Source organism: Chenopodium album, chromosome 10 (assembly GCF_948465745.1).
Source record: "Chenopodium album chromosome 10, dcCheAlbu1.1, whole genome shotgun sequence".
Lineage (NCBI taxonomy): Eukaryota > Viridiplantae > Streptophyta > Magnoliopsida > Caryophyllales > Amaranthaceae > Chenopodium > Chenopodium album.
Window position 1 is genome coordinate 6,988,610 of NC_137843.1, and position 10,200 is coordinate 6,998,809.

At 34.2% G+C, this 10,200-nt stretch overlaps 1 long non-coding RNA gene and 1 pseudogene across 2 annotated transcripts; both read left to right on the forward strand.

Annotated features, from left to right (window-relative positions):
• The first annotated feature begins 2,778 nt into the window (after nt 1-2,778).
• On the forward strand, nt 2,779-5,150 carry LOC145562101 (uncharacterized). Of its 2 annotated transcripts, XR_014094279.1 has the most exons (7): nt 2,779-3,281; nt 3,439-3,525; nt 3,605-3,666; nt 3,967-4,088; nt 4,246-4,341; nt 4,667-4,735; nt 4,852-5,150. It is a non-coding gene; the product is annotated as an uncharacterized LOC145562101 (long non-coding RNA). The 2 variants fall into 2 exon arrangements; XR_014094278.1 differs by lacking the exon at nt 4,852-5,150 and having other exon boundaries at nt 2,790-3,281; nt 4,667-4,792.
• A 1,156-nt stretch (nt 5,151-6,306) lies between these two features.
• Nucleotides 6,307-8,049, forward strand: LOC145564685 (E3 ubiquitin-protein ligase WAV3-like; annotated as a pseudogene).
• The last annotated feature ends 2,151 nt before the right edge of the window (nt 8,050-10,200 follow it).

Genomic DNA, 10,200 nt, shown 5'->3' on the forward strand with positions numbered 1-10,200 from the left:
AATTGATTTACTTTTTAAAACTTGGAAATGAGTGAAAAGACAAAATCATCATTGATTTACTTTTTAAAACTTGGAAATGAGAGATTATAATCAATATGGATTTCGTGTCAGAATTTTCAAGGGTTTTACATGTGTAATCTGTATCTGACTGATATTTGAATCATAATTTAATTAGACAAAATATATTTATATGTGTAGCTGTAAATGTCAATTTTTGAAATATAAAAGTGGAAATATTAAGTGAATGAAACAGTAACAACACTAATCAAGATTCACAAATTCCAAAACTAACATAATTTTAGATCATTTTAACCCTTAAGGCATTTGGACAGCTATATAAACACCAAGCTAGTAGTAGCCCTCTAAGAGTTCTAACACACCAAGTCACATCTTTCTCTACTATCTCAAAGAAAGTGCTTTGAAAAAATGGAGACCAAAACCAAGGTAAACTAAATTACTCACTCCTTATTTGTCATACATTAGTTCTAATTAAACAAGTCATTATTCATTAATAAATTATTTAATGTTATTGTTGTGATGTGATAGGAAGTATGTGACATATGCCTTGGAAAGATGGTTGTAGGACAAGGCTTGTTTACAGCAGAGTGCTCTCACTTGTTCCATTCAAGCTGCATTGCTTCCAGGGTTGAGCATGGCTGTCACTTTTGCCCTACTTGTCGCGCTACATGGACACACACACACCTCTTTATCGACGACAAACCCCTCCCTGCCCCTGCCCCTGCCCCTGCCCCCAACACCAACACCTCAACACACCCTCACAATGCTAACATGATAGTCGAAAAATCCAGCTCCTCTGCTGTCCTCAATGACATCCAGGCCCTTTGCTTATCGCCGGAGGTTTCTGATAGGCAGATTGTCCCTGCCTCGCCCGATTTCACCGCACTTCTTGAGGAAATTCAGATCAAAGCTGACGAAATTATGGAACAATGCAGAAGAAATAGGGAGAACGCAAGAAGCTAAATCAAAGGATTTCAGCTGTAATAAATATTGTGAATGGATAAAATTATATATTAGAACTCCGTATTAACTTTTTAATAATTTTTATTATTGTTGATTATATATATATATATATATATATATATATATATAGATAGATAGTTAAACATATGCATTGGCAAGTCAAGTTTGACAGAGTCGATAATTATCATGAAACATAGTGAACAAACAGTAACAATAATACTAATAAGTTCATATAAGAGATGCACCCTCTTTAGTTTTTAAATAAAGGTTACACTTTAACCAGTACTTAGATTTAGTTGTACTGTGAAGTTAATAATTTATAAAAATATATGAAATGTGAGAGAAACAAAATAAAAAAATAATAAAAAAAAAAAGTTATGAGGGTGAGTGGAAAGAGATATATAAATATATATATATATATATATATATATATATATATATATATATATATATATATATATATATATATATATATATATATATATATATATATATATAAGTGTAACCCTAAAAAGTTAGTATGTAACTGACTAATTGTAACACTTCAAAAAAAACTGACAGAGTTATAAGTTTAGATAACTTTGGAAAAGGATAAGTTTTGGTAATATGTTAATAAGGATTACCAAGTCCATTACACTAAAGAAGTGCTAATAACAGTTAAAAAAAAAAATAAAAATAAATAAATGAAATCATGGTGAATAGAAATGAGCTTAGGCAAATTATGACATATTGACATCAACATAATCACTAATTTTTGAGTTCTTATAACTCATATACTAATCAATTTCTTGTTACTCATATACTAATTAATTATTGACGAACTTTTGTAGATGACTTTTGATAAAATCATGAAAAACTTTGTTGGCAATGCGTGAAATGCAAAATTATTCTTGATTTGATCACGTGAAATGACAAAATCAATTTCTTGTTACATACTGGCATACATACTAATCAATTATTCATGAACTTTCTAGATGATTTTTTAATAAAATCCTAGAAAACTTTGCTAGCAACGCGCGTGAAAATATAAAATCATTGTTGATTTACTGACATCAAAAGACAAAATCATTACTGATTATCTTTTTAAAACTTAGAAATATGAGATTATGCCTAAATATCCAGAGTTTTACATATTGTGTAATCCGTATCTGACTGATCTTTGACACATAATTTAATTAAACAATAAGATATTGATAAGTGTAGCTCTAAATCCTTAGGGACCAAACCAAAGGCATTTGGACAGCTATATAAACACCAAGCTAGTAGCCATCTAACACACCAAGTCACATTTTTCTCTACTTTCTCAAAGAAAGTGAGAGAGTTAGTCCATTTATCTTAGTTAGAGAGAAAAATTTGTTTTGAGTGCTTTGAAAAAAAATGGAGACCAAAACAAAGGTATTACTTACTCCTCATTTATTATTATTCATTAGTTCTTATTAATCTTAACCAGTTTCTTTATGTTTTATTTACACCATTTTGGTGTACATTATTTTATCGATTATTTGTTGATTATCATAATCATGTAAGTAGTTCAGAGTAATTTTTTTTTTTTTTTTTTTTTTTTTTTTTTTTTTTTTTTTTTTTTGTGATTGTTGTAATTCTGCATATATTATTCATATATTTTATGTACTTATGTTCGTTATATGTAAAGATGATAAGCATGTAATTGAGAAGCTTTAAGAGTAATAATTTTGACTGATTAGTTATTTTAGAGAGTTATTATTATTATTGATTTCACTACAAGAAAACAGTTCAAGGAGGGCGATTTTATTTTGGCAAAGAGGGCAATTTGAAGTTTGCCTTCTTATAAAGCATCAAGCAGGGCATACGTAACTCGCCCTATTTTATTGTTATCAAAGAGGGCGAAAAACAAGTCGTTGTCTTATACTTGATCAATAAGGGCGATAGAACTAAATTCGCCCTCTTTGATCAGACAACAAGGACGAATTAAACAATCGCCCTTTTTTAAATAGGGCGACCTTAAAAATCGCCATCCTTGATAAACAAAGAGGACGGATTGTAAACATTTGTCTTCTTTGGCTCCTTTCTCGCACAAATAACAAAGACGAGTACGGAGTACTTAGTAAAACACTGTGGAGTAAGGCAAACCCAAAAATATAAAATTGTAAAATCTTTCTCTCTCCTCACAATATGAGCATTCATACTTCGTATTCTCCATTTAAGCGGATTTTGAGCTTTCTTCTCCATTGAAGCGATTTTCGAGCTTTCTTCACCATTGAAGCAGCTTCTGAGCTTTCTCCTCCAATTGAAATAGCTCCTCCATCAAACCAATTTATCAGGTAGTATTTGTTAATTTATCGAAAATATCAATTTCAAAATCTAGGGTTTAACACTAGTTAATTTGTTCGAATTTTTAGAAATTGTTGCTAGGATTCAAAATTTGTTGCAGATCATGCGAAATTTATGGAGTTAAGCTTCTGATTGTCGTTATTGCAGCGAGTTCTGAGCTTTCTCCTCCATTGAAGCAGCCTCTGAGCTTTTTCCTCTGCTGAAGCAATTTCCTCTATTAAAGCACCTTCTTAGGTAATGTGTTAAATTATCAAATTGCAATTTCACAATCTAGAATTACTGCTAATTAATTGTCTCATTATATTTAATTTAGGGTTTGAAGCACAATTAGTTTGGTTCGCTGCTCAAATTCCTTAGTCAAGTCACTAAATTCTGGTATTATTTGAATAATTTGTTGTTTTTTTTAATTAATTGTTTAATTTTTTCATTATACATGTCTATTATCTGATATTTGTTCAGCTGCATTATTTTTTATTTTTTTTTTTATAATTGTGATCTGCTTTTATACAACAAATTGGTTATGAATGACCAATTTTCTATCAGTTTGGTTGAGTTTAACAATTCAAATTTTAAGCAGCATATTTCTTGTTAATATTGGTCTTGAGATTTGAAAATTGATGTGTATAAATTGCAAATTCTGAACTGGCTAAAGTGTTATATCTTCAACTGCTCTAGAGTCATTTAGTAGCATACTGATGAGATAGCTGCCCTTGAGACTTGGGACAATGGCAAGCCTTATGAGTAAGCTGCTAAAGCCGAATTACCAATGTGTGTTCGTCTAATGAGATATTATGCAGGTGAGTATTGAAACAGGCTAAGGTGTTAGCATTGCCTCTTTTTTTTCTTTTCCTGAATGTCTAATTCTCCAATGTGTGTCTATCTAATGAGATGAAGTGTCTTTAGTTTGTGTGGAATTTCTCATTGAATTTCCCTATATTCATGTTTGTGTGGAAGGTTGCGACTACCTTAGCATGCAGGTATACAATTGTTTTGAAGAGTGCAGAACAAATACCATCAACTGCAATCTATGCCCCAAAGCTACTCCAAGAGGTACTTACACAGTGAAAAGTCCCAATATGCACCTCTATTCATCTATTCCAACTTGTTTTGCTTCAAAGATTACACAGTGAACAAGCTAAGTAACTACTGATTGAGGAATAATTCCACAGATTAGCATTAAAATTAATGATTATAATGCAGAAACATTTCATATCTTTAATAGGGTTAATTAGGTTCCTGATAGAATGATCTGATCATCATACTAATACATCTTTCCTTGGCAAGCTTGATTATGTGTTGCACACTTTTCCGGGAGTCAATAATTTTTTCATTGTTGAAAACCTCCTATGAGCTGAGCTTGAGTTTTGTTGGACAGATTACTTTGTGGGATAACTTTGAATAGATAACTTTGTAGACATCTATTCTGCAATACTTGTTGGGCAAGGTCAGTTCTGAATTTCTGATGCTTTTGTATGTATTAATAACCTATAACATCTTTATTTTTTTTTCTCTCACTATTTACCCTCTTCTGTTAAACTTTCAATTCTTTGATTCCTTCAGAAAATGGAGTTACAACATTACAGGAATAATTGAATTGAAGAGTAAAACTGAATTCTGATGATTAATTGCAACTCTATTGTGGAAGACAAGTGAAGACAAGTCCAAGGACACTCGAACCATAAATTTCAGCTTCACTAGCGATGGAGTGAAAATTATATTGCAGTTGTGCATTATGTTAGCTTAATTATGTTTGTTGTACAAGTAGCATGTTTATGAAAATAGTTTTTTTTTTTTTTTTTTTTTGGTTTTTGTTTTTTATTGTAAAGACATTCTCTTGTAATATACTTTTTGCTAATAAATAATGTTGATTACATAATTATATAAATTATTGTATTACTTTATATATGCCCTGTATTAGAGAACTAATTTTTTTTAAAAAAAAATTAAAAAAAAAAACAACAAACAGGGCGATTTTTTGATTTGCCCTTCTTGATAATGGACAAAGAGGACGACTAAGGTGCCCTGTTTGAGTTGATTTCATAGGGCGAAAAAACTAGTTGCCCTGCTTGAATCAGTCAAAGAGGGCAAAAAATTTCGCCCTCTCTGATCTCATTCAAAGAGGGCGAAATTTTTTGCCCTCTTTGATCTCATACAAAGAGGGCGAAACATCTAAATTGTCCTCCGAAGCTAATACAACGATGCTAAGAGGGCAACTTTAGGGCGATTTAAAAGTCGCCCTCTTTGCCTAAGAAGGCGAAATTTGGCTCTAAGAGGGCGATTAAAGTTGCCCTCTTTGATCTTATTTCTTGTAGTGTTTGTTCATGTCCAAGTCCAAACTCTAGAGTGAATTTGCTCAAATTGGTGTGTGTTTGGTGCCTGTTCTATTGTTTGATAATTTTGTTCATATCATATTCTGACAATTGATGTAGGTTGCACTTTCATTCATATTGAATTTACATATTTTTTTAGTTTCGATATAGAGTTGTCAATTAATATGTAAATCAATGAGACAAACTTGGAATTTCAAATTGCTCCAAGAACAGTTTGTTTTGTTGGTTCAATTATATAATTTGATTGATTAATCAAAATTATTCAGAAGTTAAACACATGTACTTACTAAATCATTGAAACTTAATCAGAATTTTATGTTTCAACTTCTATAATCAGATTGTATAATCTATTCATTTCAAATGTAAACGTGAATTTAACTTTGTATCGGTTTTTTCCCTAGTAATTAAATGTTGACTAGCTATAGATTTCGAGAAATATATATGATTTTCATGTATTGCATACTTATCACCTTAAATTTTTTTTTGACAAACATAGTTAAGTTGTAAGAAATACATTATTCATGCTGTTGTATATATCTACCCCTGTATATTTCAGGTTCCTTTTTTATGTTTAATTGGATTTCTTTGATATTTGGTGAACTGGTGATGTAAATATACAATTAATTGATTTTTTAATGTTGTTGTTGTGATGCTTTAGGAACTACGTGAAATATGCTATGAAAAGATGGTTATAGGGCAAGGCAAGGATTTGTTTACAGCAGAGTGTTCTCATGTCTTCCATATCAGCTGCATTGCTTCCAGGGTTAAGCATGGCTGTCGCATTTGCCCTACTTGTCGCGCTACTTGGACAGACCTCTTCATACAAATGATACAATCATATTCACCGCTTACCTTGGAGCCTACTTCCTTCGCAGATGGCGAACCCCTCCCTGCCCCCACCCCTGAGGCACCCAACACCAACTCCTCCCCAACCTCAACACACCCTCAAAATGCTAACATGATAGTTAACAGGCTTACCTCAGTACCCTGCAGTAAGCAACTCCGAACAATCCTTCAATTTTGCTGTCCTCATCGGCCTTCAGGCCCCTTGCTTATCCCCGGATAGGCAGATTGAACATGCCCCACTCGATCTCATTGCAATTCTAGATGTGAGTGACAGTATGGGTGGTGAAAAGATCAGACTCGCCAAGCAGGCAATACAGTTTGTTGTCGACAACCTTGGCCCTTCAGACCAGCTGTCTATCATCACATTTGCAAACTCAAAACGAAGACTGACCCAACTTTGTGGGATGACTGATGCAAGGCGAGTTGGCACTATCCGGTTCAAGCACACCCATGACTCTACTAACATCATTGCAGGACTGAAAACAGCAGCGATGATCCTGGAGAAGAGGAGTGAAATGAACCCCATCTCAAGTATTATTCTTCTTTCAGACGGTCAAGACAGAAGATATAAAGATTCCCTTGACGCCCTCAAAACTCTCCCGCTTTACCTCCATACTAATGACACATCAATATCTGTTTCACAAACTGGTGCAGTTCCTGTACACACATTTGGGCTTGGTCATGACCACAATGCTACTGTCCTGTACGCCATAGCAGATGGTTCAGGCGGGACCTTCTCATATATCGAGTCCATTGATACTATCCAAGACGCCTTTGCTCAGTGCATAGGCGGATTGTTTAGTGTTAAGGCACAAGAAGTGGAATTAAAAGGAGATGTGTCTCTCCAGGGATTCAAATTCAGTGCATCTTCTCCAGCAGGTATCTCAGCAATGCTGAAGGGATACATGGAGTGATACATATGGTGGATTTATACGCGGAAGAAAAGAGGAAGTTCCTGGTGTGTGTCTCAGTCCCACCAGCTGATCAGGAGACCTTAACAACGCGGTTGTTAGAGGTCAATTGTTCCTACAAAGACCCACTATCTAACCAATACATAACGTCTGACATTGTCTGTGTTGAAATTCCCCGGCCACCAGCTGAGAATGTTTCAACAACAGACATGCTGAGAGAGGTGGATAGAGAGATAATCAGCATTGGAATAGCAGAAAACATTGTCAAGGCAGAAGCAATGGCAGTACGAGGAGAGCTAAGCGAAGCTGTATCATTTCTTGAGCAAGATAAAACAAAACTGATGCAGACAGCCTCAGGAGAGGCGAGGGATCCTTTATGTGAACAATTGCAAAAGGATTTGAAAGCAATAAAGGAGAAGATGAAGAGTACGGAAGAATTTGAAGCGAGAGGAAAAGCTTTTACGCTTTCAAGATGTATGACACTTTTTTATCAGAGAGCTTCAACTCAGGCTCTCATACCTGATGGTGCTTCTGGTTCTGCTCCGCCTGAGGACATACCTTATTATCAGACGTCAATCATGAGAAGAATGGTGCAGAAGTCACAGGAACTGCGCCAACTGCGCGATCAGAATGAGAATTCAGCTGAAAGCAGCAACAACAGCAAGCCTTAAGGGATTACTTTACATTGTCTCTGCAAACTAAATTCGAATGAAGGTTTTATCGAAAATTCAAAACTGTAGCCATCTTACCATCCTTTTAAATTTGACTTGCTATCACATTTATATAATGTCAATCTATTATTATTATGAATATGAATGATAAAAAAAAAAACTAAAAATTGCAGAGATTATTCCGTTGGTGTTAAAGAAGCTTCCTTTCTTTCTTTTCTTCGTACTTTCTACATATTCACCCTTTTTCTTTTCTGTAACAAATCTTTTTTATTATCTTTTATCTATAACAAATTATTATACAGTACAATGTAGTTTTGATAAAATTATTAAATCGTGGTAAAAATTTATGTGCAGGAACTTATTATTGTTAAGATTATTGCTTGTTTTGATTATCAGTAGTTTAGCCTTTATGGATTTTCAAGTCTCTGCATTGTGTTTAATTTTTAATAAGTAGGAACGATAAATTAGCTTCCAAATTTTGAATTTATAAATTGTCTTCATTCAATAATTGTCACATTAATACAATAAAGTACTCCGTATATTTAAACTAGTAATGTGACAACTAAATCTGCACAAAAAGATGGAATAATAATAGGGAAAAAGCCCATAGAAAAAATAAAACCACTTTCCAAGACTCTCTTCCAATCTATCTAGCTATTCTTAATCCCCAACATTTGTGACTTTGAAACCTCACACTACTTGAACAAAACTGATTTTTTTTTTCCCTCCCAACATAAGAAGTTAAAGTTAGTCAAACTTCATAAATAACTTGTGAACTTGACTTTGAAACTATTAGGTTTGGATTAGAATTACCATGCAATGCATCATTTAAACACTTTTACACAATATAAAACTCCTTCCATACTCACTAAATTAATGTCACTAAGCCCTGCCTTATTAGAAACCTACATCTTTATTCCCTATTAGTATTTTGAGCTCAAAGAACATCACCAAAAATGCCTTACACTACACGGCGAAATTTCTTCCTTGTTCTCTCATTGATTGCTTGCTTCACTTCAGGCCAAGCAACTGCACGCCATTTGCTACAAATGAACCTATACGATCCGTCTTCCCAGCTCGGATTACCAACTCTACCAACACCCTCACTCGGAAAAACTCCAGGATCACTGACATTCCCTACATTTCAGGAACCACTTGTTCCACCACACTTCTTCCCAATTATCCCCTTCCCCAGCCTGCCTAATATCCCTTCACTGCCCACGCCTACAGGACCGACATTCCCTACGATTCCCACGGGATTCCTCCCCAGTATCCCGGGCAGCGTGCCACCTAGCTTTCCCATTCCACCACCTAACTTTACAACAGAGAATCCGTCAAGTACTCCCAATATGAACCCCTGAATCTGAAACATTTCCGCAAAAGTAGCAACTGTGATAGAATAATATAAGCCGGTCTTCCATAGGACTAATACTTAGACTTTAATGTTCAATAATGTTATTAGAAATTTAGCTTTGTTTGGACTAGCCATATCTACTAGTAGTACATTGTAAGAACTTTTACTTCCAATTTAGTAATAGAAGCTGCAAAAACATATATAATTTTCTTTTCGACTAGTTGATCATATACTTGTATACGTAAATGCTATCAGGAGTATTACTACTTTACCTCCAAACAATGATAAACTCCTTTCATGAAATTAACAAGATTAAAAGCAGGACAAGGGTCATCCCATCTGACAGGCATGTCGCGTTAGTTCCTAAATGAAAACAGCACAAGCCTCATTTACTACAGGATAACTAGTTGTAGTCTACTTAGAGAGTCTATACAGAGTCGATGATTTCTGCACTCCGGAATTTGATTTACACACCCCCATTTCACTCCATCAGTGTCTCTTCGAGTTTATCAGGATCTTGGAACTCATTATCAGTATCTAAGGACTTTTGGGGGATTTGAGTTAGCTTTGTAACTTCTTTACTGAAGGAGTTCAGAGAACTTTTTACTTAACCAAGAATGAATAAAAATGATTACTCCATCTCTGTGTCTAGCTGTTAAATGTAAACCATGTATAGAACCACGTTAAAATCTCGCGTGTTTTACTTTTATGTTATTCTGCACTATAATAAGTCCTCAACTTCTCATAGAACAAACTACGTCGAGACTAGACACGGAGTAGGGAAGTGTAGTATGGAA